Consider the following 26,989-nt stretch of genomic DNA (forward strand, 5'->3'; position numbering starts at 1 on the left):
GCTGGCCCTCGCCGACTTCCTGGGGTATTACAGAGTAGCCCAAATACGGGTACTGGCTGAGTAGTCCCTTAAGGCTTCTGAGAAGCATTGGCTCCATATGGACCGACAAATAGCAGGCAGAACTATATGGGACCTCCCATGGAAACAGAAATGGGATAGGCCGTCTAACGTCTACCTTAGTACCCCCACGGCTACTACTCTGCGGGTGTGGGACAGCCTCACCAGGACCCTCCCTCTGACAACTTTTCCATCTTCCTATACCCCCATCCACTTCAACACGGCCTTTCCTCTGGCCCTCCAGGAGGGACCGTTTGTTAGGTAGAGGTTAGGAGGGTGCCTCATGATATCTGACTTTTAAAGAGGGGAAAACTGCTCACATTCACAGAATGCATAGTGTTGTTTAAATTGCCACCCACAGAAGGTTTTTGCTACTTTCAGCTCAAGAATTGGATGCAACAGCCTCCGATGCGGACGGCCGCAACCAGAAACCTGCTCCCACTTGAGAAGTTTGTCCAGTCAGGGGTTACAACTAAAGGCTGCATTTCATCCTTATACTCTCTTATCCAGGTGGTGGGCCCCCAGTGAACCCCACACTATCAGAAAGCTTGGTACACTATTCTCGGCGCCTCCATAGGGGAGAAGCAATGGTGTACGCTGTATAAAGATATTACCAAATACAATCGCTCTATGTCTCTAAGGAAAGCCCACTATAAAATCATATACGACAGGTACTTCCATCCCCAGAAACTGCACAAACTATTCCCTAACACCTCAGATAAATGTTGGAGGGGTTGTGGACTGCTGGGAGCCTTTAGTCATATTTGGTGGGACTGCCCCTTTTTCAACCATTTTGGAAAGAAATATTCCCTCAAATAAAATTGATACTAGGCTACCCAATTCCAGACACCATAGAGCACACGCTCCTCGGGATACGAGACCCCAGTCTGAAGCACCAAACACAAGTGATCGGTCCATAATGTGGCTTTGCCTGGGTGCAGCCAAGGTGACAATAGCTGTTGCATGGAGAAGACCGGAGGCCCCATGCCTCACGCAATGGCACGCTAGACTATGGAGGGCGCTGGCCATCAAACAAATGACAGACATAGTGGAGGACACAAGGAAGGGGTTTGACTATATTTGGACCCCTTTGGTGTGATACTTGTCAGAGGGTCTACCCATGTTTGCCTGTGGCTCTAGATTAAGAGCTCTCTACCTGTTTCAGATATGATAGGCTGAATACCATTACTGATTCCACGTTGAATGTTAAAACCAACTTTACTAAACAATGTATTTTATCATTCTGAGTTCAGGCATACTAAATTCGAATTTCTAACATGTTCCCTGAGTCAGTTAGGATTATAAGATGTAATAATCAAACTGCCCATTCTGGCCTATGGTGAACAGGTAGCCTTGCAATAGTGAAAAACGAAAATGTCTGTAATTCACTATTAGGACATGCCACACACACCAGGGCATGTCCTACCTTTCACATACAATGCACCCTACCCACAGGGGTACCCTGGGCCTACCTTAGGGGTGATTAACATATAGGAAAGGGAAGGTTTAGGGACTTGCAAGTGTGTGCACCTGCCAAGTCAACATGGCAGCCCCAGGCTGCGCACAGACTCTGCAATGGCAGGCCTTAGATACACTTTACAGGCTGTTTGCGTGGGTGGCACAATCCAGTGCTGCAGCCCACCAACAGCATTTGATTTATAGACCCTGGCACTCGCAGTGCAGTTTACTAGGGACTGACACATAAATCAAATAGCCAATCATGGAAACACCAATCAAAACACAGTTTACACAGAGAGCATATGCACTTTAGCACTGATCAGCAGTGGTAAAGTACCCAGAGTCCTAAAACCAACACTCACAGATCAGGAAAAAATAGGAGGAAAAAGCAAAAAGTTTAGGGATAACCCTGCAAAAAGGGCCATGTCCAACACAAACCCCTTCCAGTCTAAAGCCAGGGAAGACCAATCCATACCTCGATGGTCTTCCCTGCTTGGGGCGATAGAACATGGAACCTGGCCCGCCACAGCAGGGTTTCATTCCCGTTCTATGCCTTCCTGAACCTAGTTGGATCCCTCTATTCATACTCTCAGGGCCCACTAAGCTGACCCATGGGGAATCCTTCTCCTCACCTATGAACACCATATGTGCGGTGTCTAAACTTACTTTGCTCACAGATGTGTCCCAACACGCCGACAGTGCCCACATGGCCAACACAGTGGTGTGGCCCAGTCCACCCCTGGGGTGAGACTCCTGTCCCCCTCCCAGGGGCAAACCTGTCCATCAGGACGGCAAGCCACAGTGGCTACAGAGAGTTGTCAGTGGGGAGACCCAGGCCTCTTACCTCTCAGGGTTCTCTAACCTCTGTGGCATCAGAGAGTGGGAGGCGGTAGCCCCAGGTGCCTGGCACACTTTGTCGACTCTCCCTCTTGTCAGGGATGACATCCTGGCACTAGGGTCTGTACCCTGCGGCTGGACAGGAGACTGGGGTGGGCTCTCCCACACCCTGTCCTCCTCCACGGGGCTCTGTACCCTCCCACCTGGAGCGGTACCCCCTTCCAGAATTGTCAGGGCACCTGTGGCAGGTGTCCTGCACAATTCGCCCACCAGTTCAGGGATGCTATCCTGCAACTAGTACACCAGCCCAGGGTCTGTACCCTGAGGCTGAACAAGGGACTGGGGTGGGCTCTCCCACACCCAGCCCTCCTCCTTGGGGCTCTGTACCCTCCCACCTGGAGTGGCACCCCAGAAGACTGTTAGCAGTCACCCCTTCCTCCAGGTCAGGGGGGACACCCTGCACCTGGCCCTCCAACCCAGGGTCTGTACCCTTAGGCGGGACCTGTGCCTGGCAACCCAGGACTTCCGGGGGAGTACACCAACTCCCTCAAGGGAAACACACTCCTCATGAGTTGTGCGAGAGTCTGCCTGGCGCAGGTCTCCAGCCTCCTGTCCACATGACAGAGCATGAAGACCCCCCAGGCCAGAAGTGGCCGCACCAGGGTCAGTCCCGGGATGCTCTGACCTCAGAACTGGCAATCCCTGACCCACTGGTCCTTCCAAAAATTGTCAGGGCACCTGTGGCAGGTGTCCTGCCCAACTCGCCTACCAGTGCAGGACCTCTCTTCAACAACTGGTCTATCAACCTAGGGTCTAAACCCTCAGGTTGAACCGGGGTCAGAGGTGAGGACTCCCTCCCTCTGCACCCTCTTCCAGAGTTCTGCACCCTCCCACCTGGAGTGGTACCTTTAAAGACAACCCGGTCAGGACACTGCTTACAGTCGTCCTTCCCTCCAGGTCAGGCAGGACCTGAACCTGCCTTTCCAACCCAGGGACTAAACCCTGCAGCTGAGCACTTTACCTGCACACCAGGACTTCCTTGGGAGCACACATGCCCCCCTGAGGGTAACAAATGACTCATGTGTTGTGTGATAGTCTGCCTGATGCAGATCTCCTGACCTCTGTCCATCTGACAGTGCACAAAGATCCCCCAGGACAGAAGTGGTGTCATCATGATCATTGTTAGTAGGCTCAGCCCTTCTGGCTGGACCCTGACCCACTGGTTCTCTCACTGGGGAATGCATCCCCCTCTCATCCCTCCATCTGGACTCATGCACTCTCCCAACTGGAGCAGTGCTGCCAGACACCAAAACCAGTGGGATGCTGGTTACAGCAGTCCCCCCAATCCCCCACACACTAGGGGATCCCCCTCAAGGGGTGGCCTTCCAGTACAGCCTAGGCTCCCTACCTGGTGTTCCCTCATGGAACCACCCAAGCTCTTGGACCGGGTTTCGGGCACCTTGGGCCTCAGCCCCTTCCCACTCCTTCTCCGCGGAGACAGGACGTGAGTCCCTTCACCCTTCCCACGACACCGGGACCTATCTGGGCTACCACGAACCTTTCCCACCACCCTTGGTTGGGAAATACCTGAATCACTTCCTACAGGGTCACCCCCAGATGCTTCTGCAGACCCCCTGGAATCCACCAAAAGCTCTGCCTCCAGTGCAAGCTCCCTGGGGTCAGAGATCTCACACTCCACCGGGTGTGGGCATAGCTCTGGAAAACAGGGACTTAAAATATGCTCTCCAACAATTGAATCACACAGCCCCCCACAGGTGTTAACCAAACTACCCTTCACCCAACCATCCAGTGCCTCAGAAAAGTACCCCACATCATTCTCACAAGACTGGCGAGATAGTGTCTGACTGTTGCTGTCTCTCAACCCATGCTCTTCTGGCTGGTCTCCATACTCACTTGCCAGGGTTTATATTATGGGCTAACCCCTCTCCCTGCACCTCTCATCTAGGGTCAGTAGAGTGTCCCTCCCATTACCAGGAAAATGATCCCCTGTACCAGTTCCCCAATCCACCTCAGGGACACTGAGCACCACTTGAGTTACCTCACAATCCTGAACCCCCAGGTGTATGTCAACCCTCTCCTTGAAGCAGGGCAACCAATCTGTGTGTGTGTGTACCTCACCCTCAGTACTAGACACTACATTTTTGCTGCCACCATCTGGGCTGGACCAAGCCCTACCGGCTTCCCAATCCAGCTCCAGCTCTGTCATTTTAAGCTCATGATCCAAGATCATCTTCCTTTCCTCCGTGGCCATTCTTTTGCCTTCTATTTCCCTCTCCATCTGGAGCATTTCCAACTCAAACTTCCTTGCTTCCCGCCTGGCCTCCAGTTACTCTGGGGATAAGCTACTGCTGCCTTGCCTGGAGAGTTCCCCCCTTCCAAAAGCACATCCACCCTAGGAACAGGCTCCTCCACCTCTTCAGTGAGATCAACAGATTGCCCACTGGCATCTCTGGCTGCTATCCAGGCTCTCAGCGCCTTTTGTAGCTCCTCCTTCCTGGTGAGGCCTCTGACCTGGACTTTTAGGTTCTTGTAAATCGATCTTAACTCCCTGACAGTGTAGGCTTCCAATCGATCCTCCTCAAAGGCAATTTCCATTGATGCAAGTGATGACGCAATTGATTCAGGCATGTTGAAGCAAGTTTAAACTTGGCAATATCAAAAATAGGCCAAAAAGAAAAAAATAACCTGTACGTGGTACGTAATGGTCTGCGATATGGAAGTAGTGCATACCAATCACTGTAAGTCAAGTGCAAACACAAGTCCTATCCCACCGTTGCCACCAATGTTAGAAATGGGATTTCTGGTTGGCTAAGGTTTGCACCCAATCCAGGCAAAAACCACCTCTCTAGTCAGGACAAGGGAGTTACACACCTAAAATAACCCATGCTCATCCCCTTGGTAGCTTGGCACGAGCAGTCAGGCTTATCTTAGAGGCACTGTGTAAAGCATTTTCACAAAACCAACAGTAATACAAAGTAAGCACTACAAACGGACACCACACCAGTTTTAGAAAAATATCCAATATTTTTATATAAGCAAGACCAAATACGATAAAAATCCACAATACAGTACTTTAAAAATAGTTACTTCTCAAAATGTCTTTAAGTTGCAAAATACGTTGAAAAACACAGTTCGTACAAGTCGGTAGATCGGTCCGAGCCTACCGTGATGCTGAAAACTAAGGGTGGGCGTAGTTCACGAAGTAGCACTTCGCGAAGCTACGCAAAGTGAAGTTTGCACTACGCGAGCTACGCGTAGCACTTCGCGAACTGCGTAGTAACATGTTCGCACTGTGCAAGATGTTGTTTTCAATGATTGCACAGTGCGGACAAGCAACCGGCACTGTGCAATCATTGAAAATGGCATCTTGCACAGTGCGAGCTGTAGTTTTCTGCTGCTCGAGTAGATTTTTACTCGAGCGGCAGCTTTCTCAACGCGAATTGGTAGTTTCTCATCGCGAGCGGTCGCGAGAATACGTGACCCCTCGCAATGAGAAACCTGACCTCCTCGCGTTGGGAATCTCGCCGGGAGGTTTATTTTCCATGCTCGCGATCGCCAACTTGATGTTGCTGATCGCGAACAAGGAAAAAGTCTCGCCGGGATGTCATTTTGCTTGCTCGCGGTCGCCAACTTGACGTTGAGGACCACGAGCAAGCAAAAAATGACCACAGCACTACGCAACACTACGCTACGCGTGTTCGCACTGTGCTACGTGCAGTTCGCGTAGTGCGAAGTAGCGCGAACTTCGCAAACTACGCGAGCGTAGCCTAGTGCTTCGCCCAGGCTTACTGAAAACAACAGAGTCTCGCAGTTCCCACTGACCGCGTCGGTACGGGCCAGCAACAGCGGGACAGATTCGTTCACAGTACCTTTCTTAGTGCGTGTCACACGGGTGTGCGAGTCGGTCTTGGCATCCGTCGTGGTTGCGATGCAAAATGGAAGCGGTGCAAGGTGTGGTGTCCCTCGATGCAGTTCGAGCAGCGGCTCGGTGACGATCGTGCAGACGGCGTCGGTGAGACCAAGGCTTGCAGTGCAGGGTGAGTTGGTGCTCGATGCGGTGATGGCAGGTTGCGGTGCAGGTGACAGAGCCGGTTGTGGCGTTCGTCGCGGTGACGGTTCAAGGTGGAAGCGGCACAAGGTGCGGTGTCCCTCGATGCTGTGCGAGCAGCGGCTCGGTGACGATCGAGTAGACGTCATCGCTAAAACCAAGGCTTATGGTGCAGGGCGAGACGGTGCTCGATGCGGTGCTGGCAAGTTGTGATGCAAGCGACAGAGCAGTTTGGCGGGAATTGGCGCTGGCCGAGCCGGACAGCTGTGCATGACGAGTCGGTCACGGGTGTCGAGCCAGCAGCGACCGTGTCGGTGAGCCCAGACCAGCGAGGCGATGCAGGTTGTGGTGTCTCTCGATGCGGTGCAGGCAGCGGCTCGGTGACGGAGTCGGTGAGACCAAGGCTTGCAGTGCAGGGCGAGTCGGTGCGGCCTACAGTGCCTTCAGGACACAAGGCCAGCGACGGAGTCGGTGACGGAGTTGGTCGCGGTTCCCTCTTCTCTGTGGCAACTGAAACAGCGGTTCCAGGAGCGGTACCCAGAGGTTGGTGAAGTCTTTGCAGTCCCTGAGACTTCTTAACAGGAGGACAGCTTGGTTCAGGCCCTTGGAGATACTCAGCACAAGGAAGGAAAGTTCAGTCCAGTCCTTTCACTTCCCAAGGCAGAACCAGCAACTGCAGGCCAACCCAACAAAGCAACAACACAGCAAAGGAGCAGTACTCCTCCTGGCAGCTCTTCCAGCTCTTTGTCTTGGCAGGTTCCTTGATTCCAGCGAGATCTATGAAGTCTTTTCTATCCCTGAGACTTCCAACAGGAGGCAAGCTCTACTTCAAGCCCTTGGAGAAAATTCTAACAGCAGGATGATGAAAGTACAGTCCAGTCCTTTCCCTATCCAAGACAGAAGCAACCACTGCAGGCCAACCCCACAACACACAGCATAGGGGCAGTCCTCCTCCTCCAGCTTTCCCGGTCTTTCTTCCTGGCAGGTTCCTTAGTTCAGAACTAACCTAAATTCTTGGCATCAGGGTCCCACTACTTATACCCCAAAATCCTTTGTCCTCTGAGGGCAGAGGGGCCTTTGCCTAGTCCAAACCAGTTCTGGTCAGTCCTGGAGCACTTTGTTTACATGACTCCTTCTTTCCTTTCAGAGTGCAGGGCAGAGACATCAGATGCCCACAGGAGGTGGAGCCAGCATTGTGGAGGAAAGGCACAGCCCTGGAGCACTCTGTTGACATGATTCCATCTCTCCTTTCACAGTGCAGGGCAGAGACATCAGACGCACCAGAGGGGGTGGAGACAGCACTGTGGGGGGCAGGCACAGTCCTATTCAGGTCCCAGGTGCAACTCCTCCCTCCCATCTAGATGCAGATCTCTCTATTCACCACTGGGCGGACTAACCCTGTCTCATGGAATTCCCCAGCCCTGTCACTCAAACTCCAGACAGGGAATACACAACCTAGCAGAGGCAGGTTTAGATAGTTAGACAAGAAAATACCAACTTTCTAAAAGTGGTATTTTCAAACACAGAATGTTAAAACCAACTTTACTAAAATATGTATTTTATCATTCTGAGTTCAGGCATACTAAATTCGAATTTCTACCATGTTCCCTGAGTCAGTTAGGATTATAAGATGTAATAATCAAACTGCCCATTCTGGCCTATGGAGAACAGGTAGCCGTGCAATAGTGAAAAACTAAAATGGCTGTAATTCACTATTAGGACATGCCACACACACTAGGGCATGTCCTACCTTTCACATACAATGCACCCTGCCCACAGGGGTACCTTGGGCCTACCTTAGGGGTGACTAACATGTAGGAAAGGGAAGGTTTAGGGACTTGCAAGTGTGTGCACTTGCCAAGTCGACATGGCAGCCCCAGGCTGCGCACAGACTCTGCAATGGAAGGCCTTGGACACACTTTACAGGCTGTTTGCATGGGTGGCACAATCCAGTGCTGCATCCCACCAACAGCATTTGATTTATAGGCCCTGGCACTCGCAGTGCACTTTACTAGGGACTGACACATAAATGAAATAGCCAATCATGGAAACACCAATCAAAACACAGTTTACACAGAGAGCATATGCACTTTAGCACTGATCAGCAGTGGTAAAGTGCCCAGAGTCCTAAAACCAACACACACAGGTCAGGAAAAAATAGGAGGAAAAAGCAAAAAGTTTAGGGATAACCCTGCAAAAAGGGCCATTTCCAACATAAATGTTATAGAGTTTTCACATGTTTGTGCAGGAGAAGAGAAGACCGGCGGGCTGTAAAATAGAAAGAATATTGTAGAGTCAAGGAGAAGGACAGAACAGAAGCTAAGTATACCAAGAAGACTCAGAGAGGTAGATCAAGAGCAGAGCCTGCTGCAATCATTCACTTTATGACTCATGTGCAATAGATTTACTGAGAAGTGAGAGCAAATTAAAACCAATCACAGACAAGTGGCTGCATGTACCAGGCTGATCAATCTCACAACTGTCATCATAACGTTTAGCCATAATGTGATGACATCAAATGTCTGTCTCCAGTTACAACAACAGGCCCCCTTCCCAACCAAACCACATAAAAGAGGATTTTAAATTTGAGCCAGCACACACACTCAGCAGCATTGCATTTCCCAAATTAACGCATCTTTCACCAGTCCTCAGAGTTGAGTAGGCCTCTTAGGGTCATCATCATTTTGGTTTCCCTGATGTTGATAGCTTCCTTCTTCTGGCTGTTGTTGAGGTAGTCCTGCCTTGAGTGCTTCCATTATCCTCCTGACTACGAGTAACAACGAATCTGTCCAACTCCGTTCCGGCTCCTGACCCAAGTGAGAGATATCAACCTGTAGTGAACTGCTGTTGATGAACAAGAAGAGAAACACTGAGTAATTGTTTTGTGCAGATTTGTGTTTGTTTTTATATGGTCTAGAAAGAATATTTGAAGATTAATTTGTGAACCAGTTACTAGAACATAAAAACAGAGTGGACCCGGCAAGCAAATCTCGCTAAGTGCTAAAGGGGTAGGGCCAGTCCCCTTCAGGAAATATGTTCTCATCCATCATGCCGCAGATATTTGCAAATCATCACAATCAAGCTTACATATTATATTTGGACACCCTTCCTCACTGTTTGCCACCACATAAATCATTCATCATTCACAATCACTCATTGGTGCAACCTGTTCCAATCCAAGCATGATGGTACACAATTGTCGATCCTCTTTGATGCGTGCAACACACATTGGGGCAGTCTTTCTGAATCAAATGTTCTGGGGCAGTCCTGCTAGTGGATGAAAAAAGGATAGGCATGGTATGGAGATAGGCATTGTTTCTCCAATATCCTTCAAGGATATGGGGATGGGCTTCTTCACTGCACAGTGCTCCAACTCCAATCCTGCCATACATGTACCTAAAATGGGTGGGGCTGCATAAGTCAGTCACACAAACAAACAAAAAAAATAACATAATGTTCCCCGGCTATACATATATTTTTTTGCAAAGCAATTTGACAAAAAGTTCTATGGTAGCCTAATCAGTCAGGGGAGTAGAGTTCGTCCTCAGACTCAGGTGATTCACTCAGAAGTTTGTCAGCTAACATTCTCTGATCTGAGTCTGACTAATCACCCTTATCCTCCTCCTGTGGTGTTTCAGGAACGGTGTAATTTGGTGGTATAAATTGTTGGTTCATTTAAATCATGGTCAATCTCTCCACATTTTGAGGCGAGGGACTGGTTCTTCTCATTGTGATGACTGTGCCAGCTACACTGAACACACACGCAGCAGACACACTGGCTAACGGACAGGTCAGATACTTTATTGCCAGCCTGCTGAGCTGTGGCCATAGGCTCAACTTCACATACCAATACACCAAGGGGGTTTGATCCACATAGACCTCTCATGGGTCATCCAGGTACTCATTGAAGATCCTCTCAAGGGTCATTGGTGCGGCTACTTGATAGACCTGTTTTGCCTTCACCTCTGCACTGAACTTCAGCCCTGACAAGTGAAGCCAAGGTAATGCAGAGGTTGTGGACGGTTCTTGTGTTCCTGATGGTTTTGTGGCCACTGGTGTTTTTGTTGCTGGTGTTAGCTGCTGTGAGACAACAGGACTGCCCCGTCTGAAAGTTGAAGGCGGCACCCCACAACTTCTTTTAGTGAGTGTGTATCTGTGTTGAAGCCATTGTTCTTCCAGGATTCTGAACCGCTCAACAATCCACTCCTTGTATTCTGAAACATCCCCTTCTGAAAAAAGAAAGAAAGTGCCCAGTATTTTTCTGTAAGATGGATCCAGTACTGTGGCACAGATGTGCTCTTTGGATGACACCATGTCTCTTTGCAACATTGTATATTTGAGTCAAGCAAAGGATTAAGCTGTGAATCAAGGTATTCACATCTTTGTATTCATCGCCTACATCTGTGAAACTGTCTGACACATTGTTTTAACTGTTCCTTTAGCAGATACAACTGGATAGCTTGGCCATTCATACTGTCCTCCTTGCTGACTTCCTGTGTGAATACCTCAAAAGGAAGTAGCATCTCTGTGAGGCATTTGACTAGCTTCCATTTGTCTATCACAATGGTCATGCTCTTTGCATGACATACACAAGGATCGGTTTGTACTGCTCAAACAGATGTTGTAACATGTAATAGTTTGAGTTTCCAAGTGTTGGCACCTCCTGTTTGAGAGCTTTAACAGGTATTCTATTAGCACACTGAATGATCCTCAACTGCTTCCGAGCTTTAAAAGAATGGCAGAAATGAGTGCAGATTCTTCTGCAGATGGTAAGTAAGTCACTGACTGGGACTTCTTTTTAAAAAAAGTCCTGCACTATGATGTTGATGCATTGCGCCAAACACAGGACCTGGAAATAGCGAACATCTGCCATGACCGTAACTATATTATGCCATTATCCTGGCAACAAATCCAATTCTGAGACCTCTGGGTTTCAGCTATTCAAAACCTTGTTGGCAAAGTCTTCCAAGATTTTTGCAGCAGTATGGGATTTTCCCATGGTGAACATGGCTACTGTTGCATGCCGCTGAATGCCCTTAAAAGTTTCTTCAGCACTGAGACCTATAGATAGCTGTTGCCTAACCCCCACAAAAGAGATCCAGTGTGCAATGATACACATGTAATCAGTGATTTGACAACCGGTCCACATGTCTGCCGTTAGGTGGATGGTATGAACCGCACTCTGCTGCAAAGCTTTTCCAACCAATTCAGCACATCGTGATGGGGTGCTGTAACAGCCACTCTGGCAAAGTAGGTCCTGCTGGGAACCTTCCATATTGGGCAGATGGCTGAAAAAGGGAGGAAGTCCAGCGCTAACATTCTGGCCAGCTTGCTATTGTACAAATGTGCCACTGGGTGGTTGCGGTAGTAGGGCCCCTTCTGCCAAAACATGCTCATAATAATTTTTTGGGCTGGTGGTGCCACTGATGCAGGTGACTTTCAGAGTGGACCAGGAGGTGGCAGACTCAATGCTACATCTTGGGGCAGTCACTACTTTATGCTGTGTTGTCTCCGTCTGACTCTTGTGCCATTGAGAGGTTGCTGATGAGGCGAGTGATACTGGTTCGCTGCTAGGGACAGAACTGCTTTGCATAAAGATGTCACTCTGTACTTTCTCATAACCACGTACAAGTCCCTTTCTGATAGGAAGCTCCGGAGTCGATACCCCTCCCACATCACCCTGACCACCACCATGTACAGAAAGTTTATTAAGGTGCACCTCCCAGCGGAGTGTGTGATGCTTTTTCAAATGGCTTGCTTGGCCTCCAGTACCATAGTTTATACCAAGCTTACCTCGATAAACACTAGCATTGCAAAATGGAGCATATTGGGATGTTGTGCTCCTGCTTCCTAACCGTAAAGAAGTCCCAAACTGGAAGGAGTACCTTTTCTGTGAGCCACTGGTGGCAGTGTCAATGCTTGAAGAACTGTAGGTAGGCAGGTGCATCGACAATTGGCTCTCTGAAGTGCACACTTCTACAGAGCTAGTGGTGGATGCAGATCTAGTTATAGGCCTTGCAAATATGGGAGGTGGCACAGGCGAGGGTGGTGGTGCCACATCCCTTGGAGCTTCCACAATGAGTGGCTAATCGCCATCCTCAGCCTCCTACATAATTGTAAGGCTTTCAGGAACTTTCCTTTTCCTGATCCTCTTCTAGCATGTCTCAGACTCAACCGGTGTCTAATCCATGTCCAGATCATCAGAAGGGGGCTTGGAGAAGATGGTGGAATACACTTCCTTTTTCTTGCAAGAGATCTGGAAGCCAATGGTTGTAAAAGAGGAGGTTCTTGCTCAGCAGGAGGCTCAACCCCCTGTTCTGCTCCTACTTCAGTAAGATCCAATGCTGGCTGAAGCTGTTGTCCACTTTCCGGAAATGATTGGGTACTACTTTGGGAAAGAGACAAATACAATTCAATGTCACTACTTGTTGGCTTTGACATGATTGCAGTGGAGAGACATGTGCTTAGGTTGGGATGGTGCAGTTGACAAGGGAGTGCTACTCCCAGATCCTCTCCGAAGTCTGGTCCGGCAGGCACACTTCTCCCGAAAAAGGTTGTGGTCGGCACACCACTGGTAGAAAGCTGCTTCTTCTCCTCTCCACTGGCCACTTTCTTGGCAGCACCGTCCTTTGAGGCCATTTTGAAGCTGTCAGTTCGCAGTGGCAATTAGCTGCACAAGAGGAAGAGACTGAAAGACTCAAGTGACTGTCTAACAGAACTGTGGGTGATGTCACTTGTGCACCTAAAAGCAAACAAGCAAGAAAAACATTTAGTGAAACGTGGCATTGTTGCTGCTTGAATTATTACAGATAATATAATTTATCATTCTTATCCTAAATAATTAATAACAACAGTGCATTTTAATGTCAAACCACACCACCAGAACATAATATTTAATTTCCAATCAGGATAACAATTTAACTGTTTGCTTTGTGTGCAAGGCATGCATCTAAGGGAGAAACCTGTGGCAGTCAAAGTATCCAGGGGAAAATGGACAATTCCTTAAAAAATCAATACTGATGTGTGTTGTGCACTTATCGCAGGCAGAATGCCCAGGGGAAAATTGAATAATCCTTAAAAAATTAATGCTGTTGTGTGACTGTGCACCTATAGTGGGTAGGTGGTGGTTGGATGGTGAAAAGACTTAAAAAATTAAATTAAATTAATTTAAATAAAAAAATGAATTAAATTAAACTAAATACATAATAATTAAATAAAAAAAAATAACAATAATTATTTGCAGGTGTACTAGGGGACTATGGGTAACACATTGGGATGCAAGCGTGTGCAGGCGAAAAGTACAAAAAGCGTATAATATATAACTGTTAATAAATATGCAAACACACTACACCATGATCCTCAAGCAAATCATTAAACTGATATCAGGGAAAAGTAAAAAAAAATTACAAATACAAAAAGGCATCGCCTTCTCTTATCAAATTCTTTTTGAAAACCGGAAAAAAAGGGTGGCTGCACAAAATGGCCGCCAACACACGGTCAAACAGCAACCAGGAAGGAGGCATGGCCACAACAAAGAACACATGCAGGTCTATGGAAAAAACAAATTGGATGGCTACACAAATTGGCCACCTACCACATGATCAAACAATAACAACCAGCAAGAAGTCATGTCCACAACAAAGAACAGATGCAGGACTATTGCAAAAGCACACTAGCTTGTTACCAAAATAGCCGCTGACCACATGGTCAAACAACAACAATCAGCAAGGAGGTATGGCGACAACAAAGGACACATGCATGCCTCTGGCAAAAGCATACTGCCTGGCTACACAAAATGGCCGCTGACCACACGGTCAAACAACAACAACCAACAAGGAGGCATGGGCCACAATAAAGAACACATGCAGGCAAATGGCAAAACCACGCCGGCTGGCTGCACAAATTGGCCACCAGCCACATGGTCAAACAACAACAACCAGCAAGGAGGCATGATTACACCAAAGAACACATACAGGCCTGTGGCAAAAACACACTGGCTGGCTACACAAAATGCCTGTTAGTACATGGTCAATCAACAAGAAAGGAGGCATGGAAAACAAAGAGCATATATAGGCCTATGGACGCTGACTATAAAAAATGGCCCCTGGCCACATGGCATGGGAAACAAAGACAAAAGATGAGCTATGACAAACACACTCAAACACTGGCCAGACAAAGGAGGCATGGTAACACAGAAGAAAATAGCATTATTTCAGCAATGCCAAAACTGAAAATTAATTGTGCTATAAAAGTATACACCAACACACATCCTCCAAAGGCATCAAATATACATTACCCCACTTATACACAGTTTGCGGAAAAAAACATGAAATACCTAAAAAATAAAAGAAGCACATTTTGTAATTTAATCCAATGCCATCCATAGCCTAAATGATGTTTCAGTTCAACAAACACTACAGAAACAGTTGTTTCATGCACCCATGACTTGTACTGGGCCTACTGTAGTTACTAAGCCACATAGTGAATTAAATGAATATTGAAAATGTATTTTATAAAAACATGGAAAAAATGTACGGAACTGTACAACATTTTTTGTTTACAAAAAATGAAAAATTAACTGCAAAAAAATAACTAGTCCTCTTCTGAAACTGCAGGCCACCCACCACAATCAATTTAAAAATTCGAATAAAAGAACAAATAAATCCTGGTGCATGCCCTTTATCAAACAAACATCACCTTTAGACAACAGTTTTTAAACTTACTTGTGATTATGCCTGGCCGAAGCTCATGGAGTTTCACTCCATGGAATTCTGCCGAGGTACTGAAAAACTCCTCTGAATTCTGCGGAGTTCCGTGAGCAGGCGGAGTATTGCTCGGGCACCCGTAGTGAAGTCCCCCTGGATGCTGAGAGTAGTTAGGGACTAAGAACCCCTCCTTTTACCACAATTGAGTCCCACTCAGCGGGATTGCAGAGACCTCGTTCGAGGCCTCAGCCCTTTTTTTAACCAGTCTGAAAACATGTCTCTTGGCACACTACTGGTTGGGGGATTGACTCCCCTTGGCTGCAATGGTCGTTGGAGGCCAAGAACCCCTATTATTGACAACAGTTAGTGCCACACTGTGGGATTGCTGAGTCCTTGTCAGAGGCCTCAACCCCTTTCTCAACCACTCTGCAAACATGCCCCCTGGGGCAGTACTGGTTGGGAGATGAAATCCCCTTGGCTGCTGAGCATTGTTGGGGGCCAAGAACCCCTATTGTTGCCACGAGTAAGTCCCCCAGAGGTGAGACCTCGTCGGAGGCTCTGCCCCCTTTGTCATCCACTCTACAAATGGGCCTCCTAGTGCACTGCTGATTGGGGATGAACTCCCCTTGGTAGCAGAGGGTTGTTGGGGGCAAGAACCCCTATTGTTGCTACAAGTAAGTTCCCCACAGCAGGATTTCTGAGGCTTCATCAGAGGCCCCAACCCCTTTCTCAGTCACTCTGCAAATGGGCCTCTTGACGCTCTGCTGGTTAGGGTAAGAACTCTCTTTGACAGCTGAGGGTCATTAGGGGCAGGAACCCCTATTGTTGCTACAAGTAAGTCTCCCACAGCGGGATTGCCGAGACTTCATCGCAGGCCTCCCTCCTTTTCTCACACACTCTGCAAAGGGACCTCCTGGTGTACTACTGGTTGGGGGATTAAGTCCCTTGGCTACTGAGGGTCGTTGGGGGCCAAGACCACTTATTGTTGCCTCAAGTAAGTCCCCCAAAGTGGGACTGCTGAGACCTCATTGGAATCCCGCCCCCTTTCTCATCCACTCTGCAAACGCACCTCCTGGTGCAGTACTGGCTGGGGGATGAAGTCGCCTTGGCTGCTGAGGGTCATAGGGGGCAAGAACCCCTATTGTTGCCACAAGTAAGTCCCCCATAGCAGGATTGCTGAGATCTTGTCGGAAGCCCCGTCCCGTTTCTCAACCACTCTGCAAAGTGACCTCCTGGCATATTACTGGTTGGGGGGATGAAGTCCCCTTTGCTAATGGGGGTAGTTGGGGGCAAAGGACCCCTATTGTTGCCTCAAGTAAGTCCCCCAAAGCAGGACTGCTGAGACCTCATCAGAGGCCTGCCCATTTTCTCAACCACTCTGCAAAGAGGCCTCCTGGCACACTACTGGTTGGGGAATTAAGTCCTCTTGGCTGCTGAGGGTCGTTTGGGGCCAAGTAACCCCGATTGTTACCACAAGTAAGTCCCCCACAGCGGGATTGCTGATAACTCTTCGGAGATCCCATCCCCTTTCCCAGCCATTATACAAACGCACCTCTTCATGCACTTCTGGTCGCGGTGATGAACTCCCCTTGGCTGCTGAGGGTCGTTGGGGAGCCCTACTGTCCCACAGCGAGACTGCTGAGACCTCATCGGAGGCCCCGCCACCTTTCTCAATCACTCTGCAAAGGGGCCGCTTAGCGCACTACTGGTTGGGGGTTGAAGTCCCCTTGGCTGCTCAGGGTCGTTGGGGGCCATGAAGAACCACTATTTTTGCCACAAGTAAGTCCCCACACAGTGGGATTGCTGAGTTCTCATAGAAGGCCCCCCCTTTCTCAACCACTTTGCAAAGAGGCCTCCTGGCCTCGACTGGTTGTCGAATAAAGTCCACTTGGCTGCTGAGGGTCATTGGGGTCCAAGAAACCCTACTGTTGCTACAAGTAAACCCCCCATAGCAGGATTGCTGAGACCTCATTGGAGGCCCCACCCCTTTTCTCACTACACGCAAACAAACCTCCTGGCACACTACTGGTTGGGGGATGAACTCCCCTTGGCTGCTTAGGGTCGTTGGGGGTCAAGAACCCCAATTTGTGCCACAAGTGAGTCCCACACAGCAGGATTGCTGAGACCTCATCGGAGGCCCTGTCCCCTTCTCAACCACTCTGTAAACGTATCTCCTGGTACACTACTGGTTGAGGGATTAAGTCCCCTTGGCTGCTGAGGGTCATTGGGGTCCAAGAACCCCTACTGTTGCTACAAGTAAACCCCCATAGCAGGATTGCTGAGACCTCATTGAAGGCCCCACCCCTTTTCTCACTACATGCAAACGCACCTCCTGGCACACTACTGGTTGGGGGATGAACTCCCCTTGGCTGCTTAGAGTCATTGAGGAACAACAACCCCTATTGTTGCCACAAGTAAGTCCCCCACAGCGGGAATGCTGAGACCTTGTAGGAGGCCCTGTCCCCTTTCTCAACCACTCTGCAAAGGGGCCTTCTGGCGCACTACTGGTTGCAGGATGAAGTCCTCTTGGCTGCTGAGGGTCGATGGGGGCCAAGAACCCCTAAGGTTGCCCGAAGTAATTTCCCCACAGTGGGATTGCTGAAATCTCATTGGAGGCCCAGCCTCCTTTCTCAACTACTCTGCAAACACTCCTCCTAGCACACTACTGGTTAGGGGGATGAACTCTCGTTGACAGCTGAGAGTCGCTGGGGGCAAAAACCTCTATTGTTGCTACAATTAATTTGGAGCAGGGTCAAGTTTTACCATATAGTGCCTCTGGCCCATTCTGTCCACATCTGAAGCGTGAGAGTTTCAATGGTCCCTGCCAGCCCATAGACAGGGCTGTCTAAAATTGTCCGCACTGCCTTGAGCGTCTACAGAGGCAGTAAGCCTCACACCCTCCTGTAAGCTCAGATGTATCTCTCCTATGAAGGCCAATGACCTCAGATCACCATCTCTCTGATGAACAAGTCTCCGAGCCCCTGTCCTCTGCATGTACACCTTTCTGAACCTCAAAAAGATGTAGTATTAACATGCATCTGTCATCTAGAAGAACAAGATGGGCTAAGAACAACAAGTCACTATATTCACTTGCTGTCAAAGCTTCACATTTACATAGTACATGCATCATAGACTGCGTACGAATTAAGGCCCAAATAAACAAGTTAGTGTCGATGATACATATTATAGTATGACATATTTATCTGCAACACATCAGACTAATTCAAGCAGTGACCTTTCCTCCATAAATATATATTCTCGCATTCAAACATGATCAAGATGGTACCTTTATATCATCTACAGAGTGTCTGAGGTAGGTATCCTAATGCCATCCTGTATAGTATGTAACCCTAGATCTAACTCACCAGCTGTTTGTGAAGAGGGTTCCTGTTGACAGAATAAGGAGAGAAAGGGTTCCCATATGTCTTTGGGATGGACTCACAAAGGCATTCGCTCCCAGTGATTTGCTAGTTGTTCCTGATGATATGTAACTTCACAGTTCCACTACTGGTTGGGGGATGAGATCCCCTTGGCTGCTGAGGATCATGGGGGCCAAGATCCACTATTGTTGCCACAAGTAAGTCTCCCACAGTGGGATTGCTGAGCCCTCGTCGTAGTCCCCACCCCCTTGCTCAAACACATTGCAAACGTGCCTACTGGTGCACTACTCTTGACCGATGAAGTCTAGGGGTGAGCACGCCGGTAAACTCCACTAAGCCGTCAGTTGGCAAAATTGTTGCCAAACTCCACGTTCCAAGTGGAGCACAGAGTGGCAAAACTCCGCAAAGTTCGCAAGTGGATTTGAGTTTACTGCCCACCCCTACTTGTAATGTCACAAAATTAAAGCCCTTAAATCCAATTTTATATATGCAGTAGACAAAGTGAGTCCAGCTCCAAATCCAAAGTAAAAGTGACCAGGAAATGGACAAAGCACTGGGAGTAGCCTGCTGGACAGGAGCAAGAAGTTAGAGTCTCTGGGGCACTTACTCTTTGTTGGAAAAAAAGTAAGCTAAAAAAAGGCTTCTCTCACTAAATAACAACTTAAACAGTCCGTTGGAGAAGAATATTAACTTGAAAACGACTTTTGAGTAGATTTAGCAGCTTCTCGAGGAGAAAATCTGTTGGAGCATGCAGTCACGGTCACAAGCATTCTCACGCGCTTGCTGTGTTCAGAAAAAAGGCAACAGATGTCGTAGGCATGGCCTAAAGCCATGCTAGTGGCCCGCAAATCTGCCTGGCGCTCGCAGGCAGCCTGCAAATTTCACTGGTGCTCTCGAGCACTCACAAAAATCTGGCTTGAGCACTTCAACCGAAAATAAATTCCACTACATTGCGAAATTCGTAATTTATCGGGAACTCCATTTTCTCTGCAAAATACGAAGTTCCTGAATTCTGCAAATTCCGTAAGTGGAATGGAATTTTACACCCAGGCCTACACAAATTTATCAAAGGGTTTAAAAACTGAAGGAATCAGCATCTCCTCTACACTGATTACGGTTTGCAATAATGCTTCATAATTATACACCTTCCTGATAGAGGCACAATGAGGATAAATATCTTTATTTGTCCTAGCAATTTCCTCTTTCTAAATGTACTACATTCTGCAGTGCACCTAGAAAGAGGAAAACGCGCATCAGCGTATTATTTTTGTGCAGGAAGGTACCCCTTCCTTAACAAAACAATCCTGCCTGCAACGCAGGTACCCTTGCAGCATGGCGCAAGGGTGCCTGCATTGTCGCTAGGCAGACACAAGTGTTCCAGTGCAAAGAGAGAGCAGGAATGTGCCATATGTTGAAAGATATGGGGCATTCCTGCCCTCTTCATTTGAAGATGTCTTGCTGCCTTGTGCTGCATCAATTTTTGATAAATATGGGCCCCTGTGTTTTTCACAGAGCACTGAATGTTTGCTTTGGTTGTGTGTGAAGGGGCAAGCTAGACCCAAAGCCCAGCTCTGGCCAGAATCCCTTTTAGGCCTCAGCGGTGAACTCCGCACAGTACGCAGATTCTGAAAAACTCAATTTTTTCCCTCGCTCATGTATGCCAACGTCAATTTGGTGAGCGCGAGGAAGGAAAATCCACCTCCCGGCGAGATTTTCCAAGTGTGCGGTCAGATTTCTCAACGCAGGCGGTCGCGGATGGTCACGACCACTCACGTTGAGAAATCTTCCGTTTGCGTTGAGAACGCTGCTGCTCGGGTAGAAAATGTACACAAGCGGCAAGAAAAGAAGTAGCACCCTATTGCGCTGCGCATGGTACTATTTGCATTCATTTTACAGCACGGGACAAACACCCAGTGTTGAAAAGCAACGCGAAGGCATGACCAAACACACTCTGTCGCTTGCGGAACTCCATGTAGAGTGGCAGAGTTTTTTGATCCATTTGCAGAGCTACGCACTCCACGGACTCAGCCCAGTCCTACTCTCTTTATTAGTTTGCTGGCTTGCTCACCTTTAAATTACCTGCCACCTAATACCCTCACCTTTCCTAAAGGTGACTCTACAAAAAAAAAACATCTGGGGCCACATTCATATTTGCAAAGACAGCTGTGATTTGTCTTAGTCCTCTGTGGACTGCAAATGCAGTGGGTCACAGTGACTGGAGCAGCTCACAACTCCATTAGCATTCTGTTCTCTACTGTAATCAGGGCAGTGGGGTAACGGTAAGCTACCTTGGTCTTCCATGGCCGATTACATGCCGCAGATCACGGAGGACCATGACAGTGCACAGCTGTTCATAATTGTGAGAATGTTACTGGGACGGTAGCTCACTGAATTTGATATTGTTCTAATGTTATTTTTAAGTGCCTCATTGCCCTGGGACAAAGAGGGCAGTGAGACTGAAAAAAGAGTAAGAGAATTTGGAAAGTCTGGAAAAGAAGAAACATTGTGTGTTTTCCACTTACAGGTAATAGGTGAACCCAAGTGGAGAGATGATTTCATCAAGGTAAGTGTTGTAGAGCAAATAAAGCAAAGGACCCATGACAGAGCCTTGGAAAACACCAACAGGTAGTAATATGGACATGATTTGATGGATTGCCTCTCCATAGAGAATGACCAGTCAGAGAGGTAGTAAAAATCAGTTAAGGGCAAAGCCTGAAAAGACTGGTAGTTGGTTGTGGCACAAACAAGCTGCAGCATTACAAAGGTCATCTGATGGTATACAGTGTTATGATTTAGTATTAGAAGATATAACGCCTATTGAAGGAGAAGAAACACCAGCAAACCTCGTCTTCACAAAGTGGAAAGTCTTTCTTTCACCAAGCACCCAGAAAACAACAGCAGGCGTCTGCCATGCTAGTAGTGTGATAAATAATTCTCTGGTTGTAGCTCCAGAAACCCATCACTTTAGATCCTGAGTAATTGCTCCAGTTCACCAGAATGGATGTCAATCCAGCGCTTCCTAGAAGCTTTGGAAAGATCATACTTCAAAGTCATGGTTACTTTAAGTGGTCTGGGAAAAGGCATTTCCCCCAACTCAAGAATCAGATGGAGTCATTGGCCAAGATGCAAGGAGAAGAGAGTAACAATTTCTTCAGCTCTTCAGAATCTTCAGCCCAAGGGGAGAGGTTGTGCTGATAGGCACTGAGGAAAGAGGAATGGGAATATACAGTATATCAAGTATCGAAACTCTCCATTGGTTCAGGATGTAATAGATCGGAAGAGCCTAAATCAGTGAGTAAAATCAATATCATTCAAGATAGAATGCCACAGAAAGTAATGACCTTGTTTGTGTCAGGGAGCTCTAGATGACAATGGCCTGAGGGGCTCCTCAGATTGTGTGCCTAGGACTTTCTCTTTCAGTTCTGGTTCTATCACGGTGGCCTTTGATCAGCTCCTCAAATACTGATGGTGGTGCCATTAGCTTAAAAAGAATTCACACAAATAAATAAGAATAAATCAGTCCCACTGAGGGTGCAGGAGTCACCGCTTGTTCAAAAGTTAATTTATTCTGTCCATAGTTGTACTATTACTGCCTCCTTGATTGAAGAATTACTCACAATGTGGGACGAAGGCTTAAGTGTGGTGTTCATTGTGGCGGGGATCCCTAGAGGCTAGAAATACAGCGCAAACTATGAACGGAAGAAATTGACTTTTTAGATCGAGCATAGACAACGCAGTCTCTTCCAGACATGTGTTAGTCACTCCCACCAAGAAATAGTCCAGGTGCATGAGGCCCCCAAAATTGTCCAAAACCCCAAAGGGGGTACTAACGATAACTCCAGAGGAAGACACAATCAAGGTGTAAGTAATACACAAAGAGAGAAATCGATCCCTCAACCTTTAATGCAATGGAGACAGGACGATCGTACCCAGAGGGAAGGGAATTATAATAACTGTTAGACAGACCCTGATCCCTTTTATAACAACAACACTCCACACATAGATCTCCCCCCCGAGGAGTGTCCTTTTGTAGTTATTTTTGCAGGGGTCCCGGAAATTAGGCCTAATGAGAGAGAAACCCAGTATCAACTGCTCACCAAAATTTCCAAGTGGCTGAATATCCATAGACCCTTAAGTATGGGGGAGAGAGGAGAGATAGCAAGTGTAAGAAGGGCAAGCTGGATTGGGGGAAGGAATAAAGACATTAGAGGTGATTGCATAGTTGCACACTTCACGGACACTAGTCTGGTTGAGTACATTCTGAAGAACTCCAATAGGAACCAAACAAGTACCATTTGTGCACTCCCACTCGGGTATTTTTACCCTAGATCCAGGAATAATAATTATGGGGGTGATGAGGGAGGGTGGACGCGGGTTAGAGCGCAGCGCCCACATAGACGGAGACTAGCAAGCCGCCCTGAACAGCCCTATCCCCCCAGAGATCGCGTACAATGGACAAATAGATTTGCCCCATTTCAATCATTAGAAGATATTGATTGACTCACACCCACAGAAATCACTAGTGTAGTAAGCCTGGCTACCAGTGGTTGCTCTGGCCTAGACTCACGGGGCACATGTGGGACTGAGGAAAGTACCGAATCTGGGAGATTGGACTCACCTCGGAGGCAGAGGGGAACCAATTCACCCAATATCGATCTACCTATAGCTGGGGAGGACAGTTTAACTTTGACTCCCACAACAAAAGGCAAGGACAAGATGGAGGGTTTGACCATCCTTTCTTGGAATATTGCAGGGTTGGAAGTCAAATTTAAAAGTAAGGAATGGGTAGAATTTATAAAATCCTTCCATGTCATAGCACTCCAAGAAACTTGGGCAAAGGATTCAGGCCCATGTCAATTGGAGGGCTACAAGTGTTTTTTTAGACCCGCACAAGGAACAAACTCGGGTAGGGCAAGAGGAGGCCTAGTAGTTTATGTGGACTTAGACCTGAAAGGCACCTGGTCTTACCCAGATTGTTCCTCAGACAACATACAAACAGTTAGACTTCTCCACAAGGGGGAGAGTCTACTGTTAGTAAACTTTTATAACTCCGGCCCAGTGGAAGGGAAATTCCCAATATTAGCGGAGCTGGAAGGTAGACTAAATGAGGAACTAGAGCAAAGGACGAAGGGGCCAGAACCAACTGTTCTGTTAATGGGTGATTTTAATTGTCATTTATGTCCCAAATTACTCCCTCCAACCCCTGACTGGTCAGCTTGCCCATTAGAAAAGGGCCCCCATTTTTCTCATTGCAAAGAGGGAACAACTTTGATGAAGTTATTAGAAGACTTTGCCCTCAGTCATGTCATGGACTTAGCTGCTCTCAATGTAGGCGAATCCCTAACACCAACATTTAAGGGCAGAGGGGGGGGGTCTATAATAGATTACATAACGATCTCAGCTAGCGCAAGAGATCAGATCTTAAATACCTGGACAGAGTGGAGCCCCTTCAGTGATCATAATCCCATTATAATAGAACTCAAAAGGAATGATTTAACTAAAAAAGACCCAGGGTTGATTAACCAATCTGAAATTCAACCAGTAGACCAAGGAAGACGCTTAAGGTGGTCAGTGATCAACCCCCAGGAATTTTATGTCAAATTAGTGGATGAAGGGAAAGCCCACATAGAGACCTGTTTAGAACACACCTCAGAGGACAAAGGAGTAGTAGAGGCGTTTGAGAACTTGACTAAAATAATCGAGAGACTCCTAACAACCAAGAAGCCCGCAATGCAGTCATCTACGCCAAGATGGTTTGATTCTACCTGTTCCAAAGTGCTAAGAGATCTAAAACTGAGCCTGAAAAAAACCCCAAGGGACAAGGTAGAAATTGCTCGCTGCAGAAAAAACTACAAAAATCAATTAAAGATCAGGAAAGGGACCCTTCAAAAAGAAGTATGGGCAGACCTAAGGGAGGCTGGTGAGAACAAAGACTATGCCCAGTTCTGGAAAATTATAAGTAGACCTTGCTTCCACGACTCAAACTCTCCAGTCATCAGCTCTAACATCTTACCAGAACACTGGATTGCTCATTTCAAATCCCTGTATAATCAACAGGAGATGGACACTGGTGATGGAATATGGAGGGGACCAAGGGCAGATAAATTTGAACTACCTTTGGATGAAGTTCGCAAAGCAATTTTAGGTCTAACACGCAACAAAGCCCCGGACGGGACCCCCCCGGATCTTTTTCTTAGCAACACTGAGCTATGGGTCCCAATGGTAACAAGAGTTTTGAATGCAGCAATTAAAACGGGTCTGCCGAGATCATGGTCCACTGCGGTGATTGTCCCTATTTACAAAAAAGGCTGTAGGGACAGCCCGCAGTGTTATCGACCAATCTCGCTCATTGACGTCTCCGCCAAGGTACTAGGAAGGGCACTCCTCAATCGATTAATAGATTGGACTGACACCAATAACACCCTGGTGGACACCCAGTATGGGTTCAGAACAGGCAGGTCAACCACCGACCAATGCCTTAACCTATACCTGATCACTGCTAAGTATACCAAGACGTCTGAAGGCACCATGTATATGGGGTTTATGGACTTAGCAGCAGCTTTTGACAATGTCAACAGAGCCAAACTCTGGATACTTATGTCTAACCTAGGCATTGACCCGGATCTCATTAACATCTTAAGGGAGCTACATTGGAACACCACTGCCAAAGTCCGCTACAGTGCGGGGGGGGTGAGCACTGATCCCTTCCCGTGCTCGGGCGGGGTGAGGCAGGGGTGTATCCTGGCGCCATTCTTGTTCTCCCTCTACATAAATGGCCTGGAGAATGACCTCGTTGCACTGGGAACTGACTGCCCTAAGGTGGGCACGCGTCATCTGCCAGTACTCTTGTACGCCGATGACGCGGTGCTCCTAGCCCGAACAGCTGTTGGTCTGCAACTTTTAATCAAGGGTTTCGCGGATTTCATGAGGAATTTGGATCTCTCCGTCAACATGAAAAAATCATTCATTATGATAGCGGGGAAGAAACCACGAAAGAAATTTGTATTCAAACTGGGGGATCAGGTCCTGGACACTGTTAAAACATTCCCATACCTGGGCCTTTTATTTGACGATAAGTTAAACTTTGTCCCGCTGATTGAGGAGAGGGCAAGGAGACTAGTGTCAGCTAATGGGGCTATACTGAGCTTTGCACGTCGAATGGGTCGTTGGTCACCAGAACAGGTGATGACTTTGTATAGATCAGTTAGTATTTCCAAGACCATCTACGGAGCAGAAGTGTGGGGCTGCAGAGAGGCACAACTAATTCAAAGTGAGGAAGACAAATTTTTAAAAAAACTGTTAAAACTTCCGCCGAGCATCACTGCAGCAATTACTCATGAAGAGCTGGGAATCACATATATTGCTGACATTATCAGACTGAGACCTATACTGGCCTGGCTCAAAATTTGGACAAATCCAAATGCAGGACTATCCAGACAGATCATCCAGGATTGCTTGTCGAAAGAGAAATGCTTTCAAATCCCATGGCTGAAATATGTTAAAGACACTCTGGGGGATATTGATGAACAAATGCTATTCCTGGACCCCTCCAGGGTGGACATATACTCCAGACACTACGTTCAAAGCTTATTATTGGACAAATTTAATGGCAGGAGGAAGGAGTTGGATTTAGCTAAATCCTCGGCAGTTGCCCACTCCCTTGTCTCTAATCAAGCTGGCATGGAACCATACCTCTTTTTATTGTACAGTCAGCACGAGAGGTTTTTAATGACTCGTTTTAGGTTCAATTTGTTGCATCATATTTTAGCTTATCCATCAGGTTTCACTCAAACAATTGAGCAGAAGGGTGCCTGCGGCTGCGACAATAGGTCTCCGCAGGACACCCTTCATTTTGTATTATTGTGTCCTTTTTATAAAACACCGCGCCAAAGATTTTTAGTGGATGTCTTAAAGGTCTCAAATATTATCCATGCTAAACCTGCCTTATTGTTCTTGCAAAGAGCCGCTGAAACGCGAACCTTATTCGCTGTTATAAGTTTCCTCAAAATTGCTTTTAAATTGAGAAACACAAGGGAATGATGAAGGGTGGGTTAGGGAGGCACGGGAAATATTATTATAATACGGGGTCTTGTATCACTGTTGCTCACAGGTTTTTATCTTTTACAATAACCTAACTTTTTTATTGGATAGCTTTTTCTCTGTCTACTTTCTAACAATTGTTACGTTGCTCAGAATGTTCTTTTTGTGATTACATATTATGATTATTATGTATTTTCATGATGGTTTTTAACCTTCGAAACAAATAAATGAACTGAACTGAACTGGTTGTGGCACAAACAAGCTGCAGCATTACAAAGGTCATCTGATGGTATACAGTGTTATGATTTAGTATTAGAAGATATAACGCCTATTGAAGGAGAAGAAACACCAGCAAACCTCGTCTTCACAAAGTGGAAAGTCTTTCTTTCACCAAGCACCCAGAAAACAACAGCAGGCGTCTGCCATGCTAGTAGTGTGATAAA

This window comes from Triturus cristatus, chromosome 1_2 (genome assembly GCF_964204655.1).
Source record: "Triturus cristatus chromosome 1_2, aTriCri1.1, whole genome shotgun sequence".
Lineage (NCBI taxonomy): Eukaryota > Metazoa > Chordata > Amphibia > Caudata > Salamandridae > Triturus > Triturus cristatus.